This window comes from Zingiber officinale, chromosome 4B (genome assembly GCF_018446385.1).
Source record: "Zingiber officinale cultivar Zhangliang chromosome 4B, Zo_v1.1, whole genome shotgun sequence".
In the NCBI taxonomy this organism is placed as follows: Eukaryota; Viridiplantae; Streptophyta; class Magnoliopsida; order Zingiberales; family Zingiberaceae; genus Zingiber; species Zingiber officinale.
The window spans coordinates 39,064,222-39,082,288 of record NC_055993.1 but is presented as its reverse complement, the minus strand read 5'-3'; the positions used below and the strand labels follow the sequence as shown (position 1 = coordinate 39,082,288).

Here is an 18,067-nt window from a genome sequence, read left to right as displayed (position 1 = left end):
GAACCCTCCTACCAAGGGCTCTTATTATGGAGGGAGCTTTCATCAAAGGAGCTACAAAGTAAAGTATAACTCTCTTCATCTTCGTCTTCTTGGAAATTTTTTCAGGTGGTCGAAGACGGTTCAGATTGAGCTTCCAATTATTGGCCCATGTGAAATTTGCACATCCAAAAGAAAAACAAATCTCCCACAAGCATGTTATATAGTATAGAGCTAGAACCATATCAAGATAAGATGAATAAGTAATAAAAACTGAATCACATCCAACAAAGTCAATTATAGGTACCTCCATAAAGTTTTCCAAAAGATCACAAGAAATACTAACCTTACTTTGTTGAGAAATACCTGAAATTTCTAAACATATAGATGTGACTTCCTCTGAATCAAATGATGGTTCTGGCTCTAGCTTAGGTGTTGATGATATCAATGATGGTGATTCTCGAGACTCTACTAGCTCTGTATAAGTCCCTACACATTGTTCCACAACATGATCAATTCTTAAAACCTCTAAGGGTTGTCTTGACAAAGGTGGTGATCCTTGAGATGCTGCTTCCACAACACAGCTCCCTACACATTCTTCCATATCATCATCATCAACACATACATCAAAAAATAAACCAACATCTATGTCCTCAATAGGAGAATCAATAACAAGAGGATCAATAACTTCACTTGCAGTTTTAAGTTGATCTACCACATCACATTCATCATCTGAAAATTCGATGTCACTATAACACCTTATAAAATTTTGAGATAGATCTGAAAACTTATTTACCACTACATTATCAATAAAATCCTCATCTGAAAAATCTTCATCTTCATATATATTCAAAAATCTACACTCAACCATATTAGTGTCACAGGATTTGAAGTCTTTATTTTCATTGACCCCACTAACCTTTGTGGAAAAGGAACCCTTAGTGAAGGTCCTGGGAAAGACTGAACTCCCTTTTTCCCAAATTCCCTTTGAGCTTTTGGAGGAGGTCCAACTTGCTTATCTAATGTTGGTGTGATTAATCGTTGAGGGAAAGGTACTTCTGGCCTTTGGGAACTTCCCAGAGAAATGGAACTGAGTTCTTGTGATCTTCTATTATTCTTCTCCTCAATTCTAAACATGTCGTTCTTCAGAAGTTCTTCATGATTTTTTCCACTTCTCAACCCAACATCATCACACTTTTCATTGGATCTTGACTGTGTAGGAGGGGGATCTTCTTTAAACCATTTTGAAACAATACTATCAAGCTTTGCCCCCAAATGTTTGAACTCCTCACTCTGTGACTTGTGAATTTCAACATTTTTAGGTGGTTGAATTTCATTTTGTTTGACAGGCTCTCTTACATTTATGGCTTGCACTTCTTGAATATCTGAGGGAAATTCCATCCAACTTTTGTTCGACCATTCATGGAGGTTCAATGTCACTTGATCAATTAACGAATAAGCTTCATCTACACTTTTGTCCATAAAAGAACCTCCAGCTGATGAATCCAATAATGTCTTGTCTGGGAAAGAAATTCCCCCATAGAATATGTGCAAAATCAACCATTTTTCAAAACCATGATGAGGGCACTGTCTTTGAAGACTCTTGAATCTATCCCATGCTTCAAATAATGATTCTCCATATGCCTGAGAAAAATTTGTTATGCAATTCCTCATATACACCGTTCTACTTGGAGGGAAAAAATGATTCAGAAATTGCTTCTCCAATTGTTCCCAACTTGTGATGCTTTGAGGATAGAGAGAATATAGCCAAGTTCTTGCTTTATCCTTGATACTGAAAGGAAATGTCATCAATCGAACTGCATTTGCTGATACTCCTTCACATTTCACCAAATCACAAATCTCTAAAAATGTTTCAAGATGCAGATAAGGACTTTCTGATACTTCTCCTCCAAATTTGTGACCTTGTATCATGAAAATTATCTCTGGGTCTAGTTAGAAACTTTCTGCTTCAATTTGAGGTTGCACAATGGGAGATAAAAATCTTGCAGAAAAGGGTGTAGAAAAATTTCTCATGGGCCTGCTTGACATGTTAGTGCTCATGGATATTCAAGAAGAAAAAGAAAATTATCAAGAATCAAAAACAAGAAATAAAATGCAATATGAAAAGCAAGAAAGCAAATGCAGAATTTAAATTGCAAGGAAGAAAGTGCATAATGAAAACAAGAAAGAAAAGATAAAAGAAAAAAGAAAAATGTCAAGAATAATTCATATGCTAAAAATTTCAAGATATGTTTACAAAAGAAAAGAAGAAAGAAACAAGATCAAAAGAGAAAACAGAGAAAAGTTAGATTAGAGTACTAGAAATCAAAAATGCAAAGTTAGAATTAGAATTAGAATTCCAACAAAAAGAGTTGTCGAGAATGTTATTCAAGAAAGGAAAAACTTACGAAAACAGAATTCTAACAATTAGTTATAACTATGCAAATCAAAAGAAAAAAAGAAAAGTTATGTTTAGTCTAACTCAATTGATAATTCCTAATGTTATAGCGCAGTCCCCGGCAACGGCGCCAAAAACTTGTTACGCTCCGCAAGTGTACGGAAATGTCGCAAGTAATATAAAAGATTATCGTATCCACAGGGACTGGAATAAGCACTAGAAATGTCTCAATGCGAATTAGCTAAACAACTATCCAATCGTTTCAAAAGCAAAGTAAAGGTAAACAAATCTAATATTAGAGATCAACAAACAAGAGTTTAGTGTTTTGGGTTATGATAAAGGGAGATTCTAGGAGTTTCGGTTTCTTTGTAAGATTTCTTGAATGTAAATGGTTCACCAATTCTTATTCCTCAATTGCCAAGCATGTAGAAAGTTGCCGGTTCCCTCTTGCGATAGACAACCGGCTAAGGACTGAGAAATGTATCTAAATAGGATTAATTAGACATGAACCTACGTTGTCCTTACACAGAAGCGCACCTATTACTATGCCTTCCTCGGATATCAACATAGAAGCCCACACCTTATTAATCTATAAAGATACAAGAAGCTAATCATAGAATCCATCCTACTCTCTTGAATATTCCTATTTCCTCTTCAAGATTATCCCTCAAACGTCCTTACACGGGCTTGCACCTGTCACGTGGATCCCTCGGATGATCGAGTGAGAGTTTATCCTTACCAAGTCCATAAGATATCCAAACAATCAATCAAGAATGAGAATTAAGCACAAACCACCATCAATCATTCAAGATATAATTGATACAAGCAAGATAATGTCATTGAAACAAGAAAATGGCAAATCCATAAGAGATTACATTAATCCATCATACAAATACTCCCTTAATCCTAGATTACAAGATCTACTCCATGAATCGAGGAAGAAAACCCGAAAGAATAGAGATTACAAGCATTCTTTGAATCCCCAATCCAAGAAAACAAGAAGAGGGGAAAAGAGAAAACTTATCTACGAAGAAGCCTTATCTTCGGATCCAATCCTCGCTCCAGAGTCAAAATCGTCGAGATCTCCCTAAGAATCGCCCAGAAATCCTCCCAAGAGTGGGAGGAAACCACCAAATCTTGCTTTCTCCCAAAGGGGGAGAGATCCCCTTTCAATTCATGAAGAAGGGTTTAAATAGAGGAGGGAATCGGGCGCCACACGGCCCCGTGACACGGCCGTGTGAGATTCACACGGCCATGTCCAGTTCCCTCTCTGCCAAAACTGCACGGCCTGCTCTCTGGAAATGCTACACGGCCGTGTGGTGCACACGGCCACAGCCTGCTTGGTCTCTGGAAGTCTCACACGGCCGTGTAGATCCACACGGCCATGTAAGGCTTCTGCTCTGGTTGGCTTCAAATCTTGACACGGCCGTGCGAGGTTCACACGGCCATGTCATCTTCCTCTTCTGTTAGTGCCAAACTCCACACGGCCCGAGCTCCATCCCAGTGCATGGCCGTGTGAGGTACACGGCCCGGTGCTTTCTCCCTTCGTTTCCTCCAATGCATGCCCAAAGATGTAGATTCTTCACCAAATCGACTCCTGTGTACAGAAAATGCACAAAAAGCAGATCTCCGAACCAAAAGAGTAAATATGCTAAAAGGAAAGCTGGAAGTATAAAAATGCATAGATCAAGCATGCTCAAAGTATGTAAATGTGCGTAAAAACATGCATAAAAGAGTATATAATCTACGCACATCACTTACCAGGGCCAAGACCTCGGAATTGGTCACCTGGATTTGTTTAACGACAACCTCGGAAGTCGGCTACTAGCCTCTTTAAGTAAAATACTTATACTTGTTAATACTTCTAATAAAAGAGTGCTTCTTTTTTACAAAAAAAACTGAAATGTTTAAACAAATTCTAACATTGTAATGCTTAAACAAAAATCTGCATACTAGCTCCACAAAAATCTGCATATTATGCTATTCAAAATTCTGCATACTATGCTAACAAAATTCTACATACTATGCTAATCAAAATTTTGCATACTATGCTGACAAAATTCTGCATACTAGGCTAATCAAAATTCTGCATACTATAAATAAAAAAATTCTGCATACTAGGCTAATCAAAATTCTGCATACTATGATAACAAAATTCTGCATACTAGGCTAATCAAAATTCTGCATACTATGAATAACAAATGACTAAAAGACTAACATCATGGTTAACACACAAACCATCTCTACAAATAAGTTCCACGGAAAGAAAACAAAGCTGCACATCTAATTATACTACTAATGATCTACTGAATCTTTCCACAACTGAACTTATTCATACTGTAGCGGCCACCCTCCTTACTACTACTCTGAGGGTGACCCCTACTTAACTGATCACTCTACTTAACTGGTATTACTTACTCTAATATCAGTAATATTTAAAATTTGCGGAAAAGAAATCTGAGCATAAAACTCCATCACTGATTTTAGTTCTTACTACACTTCATATCAAGCATACATGGCAATTGCTATCAAGAGAATTATAGAAAACTAATACCTCTACTTGTCAACAGCTAGCATACATGCAAGAAAATGGTAACTATCATACTTGCGATTGAAACATTCTCACTGCAATTTCTTAGCAACTAAATAATTTCGGCTACAAACAGCATGTAATTTACAGCAACTACAGCATGTTAGAATTGGAGCTAAAATGAGCATGCAATTTATCACTAAACCGGCAACATAAAAATATCTGCACTTGCATGCTTATAAACTGTTGGGTTTTTCGGGCCGCGAAAACCGCTTTTCGCGTCGCGGAAACCCCGAATCACCCAAAGCCGTAGATCCGTGCAAGGAAAATTTCCGGAAAAACATGAGTACGAGTTTTAATACTTTGATCTACAGTAGATCTACAAGGAAAAACATTTTACCTTCGATGCGTGCCCTCGCAAATCCAGCTCGTCCAACGGTACGCCGGATCTCGAGAGTGTCAATGTAGACACTCCTCTAATGATATCCACACGAACAAGGAGTGTCTCTCACACTCAAAGGATGGAGAAGAGAGCCCCAAGTGTGCTAGCACTTTCTAGAGCTCTCGAATGGGATTGGAAAGAAAGAAAAGAAGAAGGTACAAAAACAAATCTTATACACTCACTAGTAGTATCCTTCCTTTGTGACCTTCACTCTTCCTTTGCTCTTGGATTCACTCAACCACCTTCTCCTCACCATGGAAGTCACGGCAACAGCAGCAAGAAGGAGGAAGAAAACTAGGAAGAAGATGATACAATTACCACACATCAATACCCACTAAATGAAAAACAACTCATCCTTTAGTGTGGCCGGCCACACACATAACTCCCTCATTTAATGTGGCCGGCCACATTAAATGGAATGGGAAGTGTTGTAACCTCCATGAGGTGGCATGTGATGTGGCAAGGATGAGTCATCCTTATGATGTGGCAACACATCAAGTCAAACTTGATGTTTCAACTTCTACTTGGTCAAGTCAAACTTGACCAATTGTCTTCCTTGTTGAGTTAAATCCAACCTTTGATTCAAGTCAATTTCAATTTAATGAATCTCAATTCATTAATATAAATTGACTCAATGAATCAAATTTAAATTAGACTCATTCAACAATTGAATCTAATTGAGTCTAACTCAACAAGTCTAATTTGAATCCAATCTTTGGTGCATCATATGAACCTAATCCAATTGGTTCATCATATGAACCTAATCTCCATCCACTTGTTCTTTGTGTGTGACCCAATAGGTTCTTGTAATGTTGGCAATGTTTCTAAACTCCTTTAGAAACATAAGCAATGAGCGACATCTAGCAATACATCATTGCTACCCAAGTTACAAGAAATGTCGAGATCCAACATCACCTTGTGACTACTAATTGTGACTCCTCACAATATATGACAAGTGTCCTTCTATCCTAGACATCTAGATTGATCAATGTGAGACATAGACCGTGTCATCCTATGATCAATCTAAATCTTGAACTCCAAGTAGACTCACTCAATCAAATGAGCTCAATATCTCATATTGACTCATTTGGGTATGGCCATACACTTCGTGGTCTTACTCTATCAAGAATATCGATGTCACTCCCATCATATAGGAGGGATAGATCCCATCTACATCACTCACATCCCTCTGCATAATTCGTTACATACCCAGTAATCGCCTTTATAGTCCACCCAGTTACGGGTGACGTTTGACGAAACCAAAGTACATAACTCCTTATGTAGGGATCCATGGTGACTTCAGGTCTAAGGACTAATAGTCATACTAATAGCCACATGAGAAAGTATATGACACTCATATAACGATCCATGATACTTTTGTTGGAGGATCGGTGGCCGGCTTGAAGGGGGGTTGGATAGACGGCACCCCCAAATACTCGCTTCCTACGTATTCGTTAGTGCGCAAGCGGAAATACAAATACTAATAACGAATACAAAAGCTAAAGACAAAGAAAAGAACTAGCAAACCAATAACACGTTCGTTTAACGTGGTTCGGAGATGATGCTCCTACTCCACGGCTGTCCGTAAGGTGGACGATCCCTATCCGTCGGTGGATTAGCCCCCGGCAAACTCCGGCTATCTCAAGTCGCTCCTTGTGGGTGGAGAAACCTCACCACAACACACCAAGACCTCTTGGATTCCACAAACACTTGAGCACTTGTAGAATACTAATTAGACCTTAACCAAGTCTAATTTCGTCGCCTTGGCCGGCCATACCAAGCTCCTTCTTATAGAGTTTGGAACAAATCAGAACCTGATTTGCCCGTTACCAGTCGACTGGTCCTTGCACCAGTCGACTGGTGCCAGCCCAACGGCTATCTCAACGGCTCTGCTACAGTGCATCAGTCGACTGGTCCATACACCAGTCGACTGCTACAGTACGCTACAGTAACTGCTACAGTGCCGCTACAGTAAAACCCTAAAACTAGGATTTTACTCCGAGTACAATCTCTCGTGCACTCGTACCCTCACGACTCATTTGACTCTTCTTTGCAGCCTTGACCTCTTGCCTTCAAGCCTACTTCCTTTGGCTCTCGTCCCTCGGATGCATCCAAGCCCGCGGCTCGTCCCCAATGCCATCCTTCGCGTATACCTCGAAGTCGCTTCCCTCGGCCCTTGTCCTTGCTGCCTTGTCCATGGTCCCTCGGATGCTCCATCCTTCACCGGACCCGAAGCCGTCAACCTGAGTCACATGTGTCACCTGCAGTCCTGCACAACTCAAGTACACATATCAAATAACGAGTGTAAACCTAACTTAAACCCTTTGCCCAAACACCAAAACACATGGTCCCACGGACCATTGGGATTGCTCCAACAACTTTCTCATGGAGGGTCATTCAGTATACATTCTCTAATGCATACCCATGTGTCAGCTTGATATCTCTATATCCATGACTTGTGAGATCAAGTCATCGAGCTGACCTACATGCTAGTCTTATTGTATTAACATTGTCCCTGAATGTTAATACTCGACTAGGAATGAATTAGAGTAGTGTTCCCTATATCATCTCACTATCGATTCAACCAATCGATTGATATAGGTAAGAACCTTCTACTCAAGGACGTTACTATACTTATTTTATCTGGCACTAATACAAATAAGCATAATAACCAAAAACCAAATGCCTTAATATATATACAAGAATATGATATACATGAGTCCATACAATCATCAAATGATTGGCTCTAGGGCTCTAACTAACATAAACTCCACTACAGCAATCAAAATCCCCTTTTTCAGCAGCCCAGAAAATCAATTCCAGCCGAACTTCAAGATTTCCAGTAAAACCAGAAATCACAGATTCCAGCCGAATACAAGATGCTTATCTCTCCAAGGAATGCTAATGTACGTTTCCAGCATTTCAATTCTAGCAAGATAAAAACTTTCCAGCAGTAAAGGGAAACTTCAGCAAGAATTCCAGCAGGCAACATAAATAGCAAAGGCAAGTAAACAATTCAGTAGTACTAAGAGGCATTTTCAGGTTCAAGCAATGCAATTAAGCTAATAACAGATCTCTAATTTCTCTAATTTCTCTAATAATTTGAAATAGAGAATCTAATTAAACTCTTAGTTAGGTCCCAAGCTTCCATGGCTCAGCATCACACACCCATCAAGCATTCTCCTTGTCGCCTTCCTTTATATCACTTTCCCTTTTCCTTTATCTGCAGTAGGAGGAAATGGAAACTATAAGAAAAAAGCTTAGTAAGTACTAATCTATCTCACAAAACTCAAAAATGCATAAGTACAAAAATTCCGAACAAAACTGCAAACTCAGCAGTAACAGAAATCCAGCTGCATGCTTAAAATAAAGCTATTCATGCTTGTGCAATTAGCAAGGTAAATAAGAAATCGAAGTGCTAAGATATACAACCACTCATGTTAGTTGAATTGCAAGAAAACTACACTGCATGCTTTAAACAAAGGACTGTTCTTGCCCATCTAATAGCAATAAAAGGGTCTCAACTTGTTAGAACTTAACCCTCTATTAAACTTATACTTCTTATACTTTAGAATATTAATCTCTTGGGCCCAGACTTAGTACCAATGCGCGCTCCCTAATAGCGACTGAGGTAGCGAGCCATCAATCCTATGAGGGTAAAGACCTTGGTCTTACCAGGGCCAAGACCTTGGAATTGGTCACCTGGATTTGTTTAACAACAACCTTGGAAGTCGGGTACTAGCCTCTTACTTTAAATTACTTGTTATCTTTTCCTATCAAGACTTTGGTCTTTCCTTTACTTCTAATCTCTCATAACCTTGAATAAATGCTAAAGGTGAAGCCATAAAGCTAGAATTAATGCTAATCATGCTCAACAAGTAACAGGAGTCTAAAACAGAATTTGTTTCACATGATGCATGTACTGAAACTCCGAAAGAACAACATAAGCTAAAAAAAAACTAAAGATAAACATGCTAATTAAAAACACAACATATTATAACTTTACTAACAAATCTAGATCTATTAACAATACTAACATGCTAATTAAAAATAATAACAACAACATATTATAGCTTCAATCAATAAGCTTCTGATACTACATAGATGGTTGTTCGTAATCAGTGGGGAACAAGGAAACCAAATTGTAATTGCTAAAGGAACATCTAAAGCTGCAAGTTCAAAGCTAAAATGCTTAATGTAAGGTTGTCCTTGCCCGAAATGCTAAAATGACAACAAAAGGATTCACAATTGCGATGCTTAAAACCAGGTCTATTCTGGCTTCTTAACCTAACCAGGAAATCCAGTTGTAATGCTCTAACCCACTAAATCTTGCTGTGAAAGTAAAGGAAGAAAACAGAACTTCTAAAGCATGATAAGTCTAACAGTACGCTCCCAGTAAGGCTATTCATGCTCGGAATTAACAAGGCAAAACCGAATGGCATGCTAAACACATAGGTAAAGCGATCTAATCGGAAAGCTCAAAAGGGGTGACTATTCATGCTCGGCGAGGAAGCCAAGAAGAAAGCAAAGTCGTGGAACTACTCCTACTGCAGGTGAGTAGCACTTACCTTAGGTTTTCTTGGACTTACAGCCGACGGGAAACTTCTAGGGTTTGCGGAGAAGTTGTTTCCTCAGCGATCTCTTTGTATCTACTTGTTCTTCTCGACGAGGGGATCACGAAGGTGTGAAGATCTTACCGGAAAAGGTGCTCACCGGCCACCGGAGACAAAGCCCTAGGCTTGTCGTCTTCGTTTTCGCCCGAACAGCGAAATTGTCGCGCGTGAGGAGGAATGGAGAAACGGAATTAGGGGTTCGGGAAAAATAAATCCCGAAACTCTTTAACTTATCCTTTATACCCTTGCTTATTACCGGCTCCTATAACTACTTAATACTAATTCAGTTCCTATTTGTTCACGAAATACTTGCTTGATCACTAAGTTATCACGTTCCGCTTACGACTTACAACTTGTCCGAGGTTTACGGGTCGAACCTCGCATGGGACATTTTTTTTTTCAAAATTTGTTTCATTCAGAAACAATACTAAACGACCTCAGAAAATTCCATAAAAATACTCTAAAAATTCCTAAAAATCTCTAGAATATTTTAAAAGCATTTCCAAATATTTTTTTAAGGACATTTAGAACTCGAAATAGGGAAAGTTGGGTCGTTACACATACCCATTGAAATTACAAACTGAGAACCAACCTCCTGTTCAATGTCACGGTAAGGAAAACAAAAGAAACCAAAATGCTACACATAGCCATTCCAAACTAAAGCCTACTGAAGCTTAAAAACTATATAAACTTATTCAAAGCTTGTACTTTCATTGAGAAATAGAGATCTTTAAGCATGCTACAGCACAAATACAAAGGAGAAAGCAAATCCCGAAGCTACACTTAAGCCTCCAGCAACCCAATTCTGCATAGCATAATCCGAAGCCCAAAAGGAAACCATATCCCTAGCAAACCACAATTCTTAACAGCGTGTTTCGAAAACAAAAAGGGGAAACCTAAATCCCCTAGAAACCGAAGTCCTCTACAGCATGTTCTGTAAACCAAAAGAAAACCTAAATCAAAGCTCAAAACTACCCTTACTGCAGGTGAGTAGCACTTACCTTGGTTTCTTGGACTCACAACCGAACGAAAGGGCTGCTAGGGTTTCGGAGAACTCGAGATTGCGGCTCCTCTTCATGCCCACAAGCTCTCCTCGACGAGAGGATCGTGATGGTGGTGAAACCGCTCGGAGATCTCCCTAAGCCAATCGCCGGAGAGAAAGCCCTAATTCCCTCTTCATTTTTCGCCCAAACAGCCATTGCACGCGAGAGAGAAGAGGAGAGATGTTTAGGTTTTGGAAAATAATCCCTAAGTTCTCCCTTTATAACTCGAGTATTCTGTTATCAACTACTACTTAAATTATTTACGCTCCTTCTTTAATCAGCACGGCCCTGCTGGGTTCTTGGTCATCACGCTTCGCTTAAGTCTCGGATCGGGTCGGAGGTCGCGGGTTCAAACCTCAGCCGAACCTCTTTATTTTTTTAAAAACTTCTTTCTTTCGGTAAAAATACCAAACGAACTCCAAAAATTGCATAAAATACTCTAAAAATTCCTAGAAATCTCTAGAATATTTCTAAAGCATTTCTAAATATTTTTAAGCACTATTAGGACTCGTAATGAGGAAATTTGTGTTGTTACAATTTCCCATACCTTATAAAAAGTTCATCCTCGAACTTAGAATAACTCTAGATATTTCTGTCTCATGCTGTCCTCACGCTCCCAAGTAACTTCCTCGTGCTTCTGATTCTGCCAGATGACCTTCACTAGTGGTACTTCTTTGTTCCTTAGCCTCTTAACTTCTCTGTCCACTATCTGTGTAGGTTCTTCTCTCATAGCTAAGATCCTCCTGGATCTGCACTGACTGAGGCTGAATCACTTGGCTAGGGTCGTGGAGACACTTCTTTAGCATGGAGACATGAAATACATTATGTATTGCCGACATGTCCTGTGGTAAGTCCAGCTTGTAAGCTACTTTCCCAATTCTCTCTGTGATCAGATAGGGTCCTACGTAGCGGGGACTTAACTTGCCCTTCTTGCCAAATCTCATCACTCCCTTCATTGAAGCAACCTTGAGAAAGACTGAATCCCTTACATGGAATTCAAGTGGCCTACGACGAATGTCAGCATAACTTTTCTGTCTGCTCTGGGCAGTCTCAATCCTCTGTCTAATCTTCTGGATAGCCTGTGTGATTTCTTCTATCATCTCGGTCTGCCTGCCCAATTCTGATCCTATCTCTTTTCTTTCTCTAGCCTCCAACCAGCATATAGGTGATCTACACTTTCGGCCATACAGTGCCTCATAAGGTGACATCTTGATAGTGGCCTGGTAGCTATTGTTGTAAGCGAATTCAGCTAAGTACAGATACTTGCACCAACTACCTTTAAAATCTAATGCACAAGCCCTGAGCATATCTTCTAAAATCTGATTTACTCGTTCTATCTGTCCATCAGTCTGGGGATGGAAGGTTGTGCTGAACTTGAGTTTGGTGCCTAGTGCATTCTGAACACACTCCCAAAAATGAGAGGTGAAACGCCCATCCCTATCAAAAACAATCGACTTCGGAACTCCATGAAGTCTGATCACTTCCTTAACATATAGCTGTGCCAATTGCTCTATAGAGTGGGACACCTTGATGGCTAGAAAATGGGCAGACTTGGTCAAGCTGTCCACTATCACCCATATCGCATCATATCCATTAGTTGTTCTTGGAAGACCTGTTATAAAGTTCATGGATATTTTTCCCACTTCCACTCTGGTATTGGAAGAGGCTGTAGAACTCCTCCTGGTCTCTGGTGTTCTTCTTTGACTCTCTAGCATGTCAGGTAGGTACTGACATATTTTGCAACATCTCTCTTGAGTCCAGACCACCAGAATCTCTTCTTCAAATCTTGATACATCTTGGTGGAACCAGGATGCATGGAGTATGGTGTGCTATGAGCTTCTTCCAGAATCTTCCTTCTTAATTCTTCATCATTGGGGGCACAAAGACGACTCCCCTGATAAAGGATTCTACTGTCTGATACTCGAAACTCTGAATTTTCTTCTTTTTGTATCCCTTGCTTGATCTTCTGGATATCTGGATCTTCACTTTGCTTTCTCTGTATATCCTAAAGCAAGGTTGACTCTAAGGTCAATGCAGAGAGTTTCCCATAAACAATTTCGACTCCAAAATCTGACAATTCCTTCTGTAGTGGAAGTGCTAATGATGACAAGGACATCAGAGTTGCACTGGACTTTCGACTTAGTGCATCCGCCACTTTGTTAGCTTTACCTGGGTGGTAAAGGATTTCACAATCATAATCTTTAACCAACTCTAGCCACCTGCGCTGTCTCATGTTTAAGTCTTTCTAAGTAAAGAAATACTTCAAGCACTGATGGTTGGTGAAGATTCTGCACTGAACTCCATACAAATAATGTCGCCAGAGTTTTAGTGCAAAGACCACAGTTACCAACTCAAGATCATGAGTGGGGTACTTCTTCTCATAATCTTTGAGTTGTCTGGAAGCATAAGCTATAACTTTCCCTTCCTGCATGAGAACAGCTCCGAGGCCCATCTTGGAAGCATCACTGTAGATGTCAAAACTCTTGTCACTCTCTGGAACAGTTAGAATAGGAGCACTGGTCAATCTCTTCTTCAATACTTGGAAACTTTGCTCACATTTGTCTGACCATTCAAACTTCTTGTTCTTCCTAGTGACGGCTATTAGTGGAGAGGCTATCCTGGAAAAGTCCTCCACGAACTTTCTGTAATACCTAGCTAAACCAAGGAAGCTTCTGATCTCCCTGGCGTTCTTGGGCCTACTCCAGTTATTGACCGCTTCTATCTTGGCAGGATCCACTTGAATACCTTCTTTAGAAATGATGTGACCTAGAAATGTCACCTGCTCTAACCAGAACTCACACTTTGAGAATTTAGCATAAAGCTGCTTTTGCTGAAGGGTCTGCATTACTATTCTCAAGTGCGTGTCATGCTCCTCTGGTGTTCTTGAATAGATCAGAATGTCGTCGATGAACACGATGACAAACTTGTCAAGGTATTCTCTGAACACTCTGTTCATTAAGTCCATGAAGATCGCAGGTGCATTAGTCAGTCCAAAAGGCATGACTACAAACTCGTAGTGTCCGTATCTGGTCCTGAAAGTTGTTCTGGGTATATCACTTTCTTTCACTTTCAACTGGTGGTACCCAGAGCGCAGATCTATCTTAGAGAACATTGTTGCCCCCTTTAACTGATCAAATAGATCATCTATTCTGGGAAGAGGGTACTTGTTCCTAATTGTTACTTTGTTCAGCGCTCTATAATCTATACACATCTGCATAGATCCATCTTTCTTCTTGACGAACAACACCGAAGCTCCCCATGGTGAATGACTGGGACGGATGAAGCCTTTGTCAAGTAGCTCCTGGAGTTGTTCTTGTAGCTCTTTCAGTTCTGCTGGAGACATTCGGTACGGAGCTTTTGAAATTGGACCAGTACCAAGAACCAACTCAATTTCAAATTCCACTTCTCTGTTGGGAGGTAGTCCAGGTAGCTCTTCTGGAAATACCTCTGGATACTCACAGACTACCCGAACATCTTCCTACTTGGGTCTTTCTTGTTCTTCTACATTCACAATGTATGCAAGAAAACCAGTACACCCTTTTGCTAACATCTGGTGAGCTGTGAGGGAAGAAAGGAATTTTTGGGTCTTCCTCTTCGGCACTCCCGTGAACTCAAAGGATGGTTCACCTTCTGGGCTGAATTTCACTTTCCTTTTACGGTAGTCCACTGAAGCACTATACTTACTGAGGAAATCCATACCCAGAATGACATCGAAATCTTGTATCGCAAGGACTACTAGATCAACATATAACTCTCGGTCTGAAATTCTGACTGGTACAGCCCGAAGCCACTGGTTGGACTCCATGACTTCCCCAGAAGGTAGGCTCGTTAAAAACTTAGAGTTCATGCTCTCTGTAGGCATCTGAAATTCTTTGGCAAAGAGTACTGATATAAAAGAATGGGTCACCCCAGTATCAAATAGTGCAGTAGCTAAATGCTGAAAAATAACTACTTGACCTGTTATGACTGTGGAGGCACTAGCAGCTTCCTCTTTAGTGAGGGAGAATACTCTGGCACTGGCTGAAACTGGTGGGGCTTCCAACCTTCCTTGACTGAGCTGAGGTCCATCCAGAGTTGCAGGCATGTAGTGTAACTGAGGCTTGCTCCTTTATTGCGCTGCCTGTTGCTGAGGTGCTTTGAGTTTGTTAGGACATGCCTTAGCCAGATGTCCTTCTTGACCACATGAATAACATCCAGTCATACCCAAAAGACAGGCTCCTGGATGTACTCTCCCACATTTAGGATAAGGAGGGAACTTAGCCTGCTTGTCTGTAGGACCTCCCTTTTGGCTACCTCCTGTATTCCACCGTTTCCTCTTGTTATCTTTACCCTTCCAGTGTTGCTTACTTGCCTGAGGTTTCTGCCTCCCTACTGTCTTGTCCTCTATCTTGAGTGGCTTGAATTGCATTTGTTGTGCCTTGATGCTGTTCAGATAGTGCTCAGCGACTAATGTCCTGCTGACCAGCTCTTCACCAATCTGTGGTCGGTGAGTTCCACTACTCACGTTAAGTGTTATCTCTGACCTCAGCATTCGTAGCATCAGTCTGACTCATTCTTTCTCTGTCCTTACTAGCTCTGGGCAGAGACGAGCTAGTCTGTTGAATCTCTTGACTGCTTCTTCTACTGGTAGGTCACCTTGTCTGAATTCTATAAACTCCTCATAATGTTATTGGTGATCCGTTGGCGGAAGAATTCTTCGTAAAACTCTGTCTCGAAGTCAGCCCAGCTCATCTGATTGATTGCTCTCCTGCTCTTAACTCTCTCCCACCACATACGAGCATCTCCAGATAGGCAGAAAGAGGCACACTTGACCTTCTCGACTTCTGGCCAGTCAAGAAGCTCCATGGTGCTCTCCAGTGTCTTGAACCAAGCCTGAGCATCCCAGGGCTCAATCGTGCCCAAGAAGCTTTCTGGCTTCAGCTTCAGCCACTGTATCAGGTATGCTTCTTATCTTCTAGGTGCTGTGGGGACTTCCAGGGCAGCTGGTGGAACCTCAGTCACCACTGGAGTCTCCACATTGATAGATGGAGGAGTGGGAGGAACTGGCTGTCGATTAGCCATCAGATTGACGATCACTTATTGCTGCTCTGCCACTTGTATCTGGAGTTGAGCAACAACTTCAGAGAGATTTGGTTCAGTTGTTCTGGGCTCTTCGTTCTCTTGTGTACGGGGACATCCTCTTCTTGACATCTAGTTATGTAGAGAGAGGAAACTAAGCAAAATTCTTAACTTTAAACATTTATGAGTAAGCACTTCTAAACACCTCATTATTCTGCACATATAATCAAATACTTCTAAAAATTTCTCTTTACTGTAAAGAATAAGAAAAGCATACTAAAAAAAAATTTAAAACACTTTCTTACTTGAAGACGGCAAGGCTGGTGCTGATGTGTGATTCTGGAGAATGGGGACTGCCCTGATACCAACTTGTAACACCCCACCCTCCTCACTACTAGTCTGTGAGGGTGGAGCGCTACTGGACTACTAACTTATCTTAACTAATGTTGCTCACATGAAATTATCTATGCTTAAAACTCTCAAAACTCAAAGCATACAATATGTAACAGTGGAAAACATACTACTCAAGCATACGTTCACAACTAAAACTATGCATAAATCTGAACATGCTAGAAACTATATATATGAATCTACACAAGCATGCAACAATGATACAACTCAGATAATAAATCAATGTGCATAGCAATTAAAAGGAAGAGTTCTAAACATAACATATCCAATGAGCAAATCTAACAACATGAAAGAATGGTTCCAATATACTGAATACAAAGTCTTAATGAATTATTAAACTAAATCCCAAGGCTTCCATAGTCCAAACATCACACATCCATCCGCACCTCCTTGTCGCCTTCCTTCGCTATAGCTTTTCCTTTCCTTTATCTACAGTAAGAGGAAATGCAACTATAAGCAAAATTGCTTAGTAAGCGCTATCTAACTCACAAAACTCGAATATGCATGTGAATATACTGAAATACTAAACATGTAAAGCTGCTCATCTAATAGCAAATAACAGCAAGAAAATTCTAAATAGCATGCTAGCATAAAAGAAACTAAATTTGCTGAATTTTAAACTTATGTGAAGCTTATTTCACTTATTTAAAATTTATACTTTTATACTTGAAAATAATAATCTCTTGAGCCCAGGCTTAGTACCATTGCACGCTCCCTAATAGCAACTGGGGTAGCGAGCCACCAGTCCTATGAGGGTAAAGACCTTGGTCTTATCAGGGCCAAGACCTCGAAATTAGTCACCTGGATTTGTTTAACGACAACCTCGGAAGTCGGGTACTAGCCTCTTCAAGTAAAATACTTATACTTGTTAATACTTCTAATAAAAGAATGCTTCTTTTTTAAAAAAAAAACTGAAATGTTTAAACAAATTCTAACATTGTAATGCTTAAACAAAAATCTGCATACTAGCTCCACAAAAATCTGCATATTATGCTAATCAAAATTCTACATACTATGCTAACAAAATTCTGCATACTATGCTAATTAAAATTTTGCATACTATGCTGACAAAATTCTGCATACTAGACTAATCAAAATTCTGCATACTATGAATAATAAAATTCTGCATACTAGGCTAATCAAAATTCTGCATACTATGATAACAAAATTCTGCATACTAGGCTAATCAAAATTCTGCATACTATGAATAACAAATGACTAAAAGACTAACATCATTGTTAACACACAAACCATCCCTACTAATAAGTTCCACGGAAAGAAAACAAAGCTGCACATCTAATTATACTACTAATGATCTACTAAATCTTTCCACAACTGAACTTATTCATACCCATTGAAATCACAAACCGAGAACCAACCTCCTGTTCAGTGCCACGATAAGGAAAACAAAAGAAACCAAAATGCTACATATAGCCATTCCAAACTAAAGCCTACTGAAGCTTAAAAACTATATGAAACTTATTCAAAGCTTGTACTTTCATTGAGAAATAGAGATCTTTAAGCATGCTACAGCAGAAATACAAAGGAGAAAGCAAATCCCGAAGCTACACTTAAGCCTCCAGCAACCCAATTTTG

The 18,067-nt window shown here is 39.9% G+C and overlaps 1 non-coding gene across 1 annotated transcript; it reads left to right on the top strand.

The window, feature by feature from the left end:
- Positions 1 to 1,546: 1,546 nt before the first annotated feature.
- On the top strand, positions 1,547 to 1,652 carry LOC121978798. Its single transcript, XR_006111145.1, has one exon. It is a non-coding gene; the product is annotated as a small nucleolar RNA R71 (small nucleolar RNA).
- The last annotated feature ends 16,415 nt before the right edge of the window (positions 1,653 to 18,067 follow it).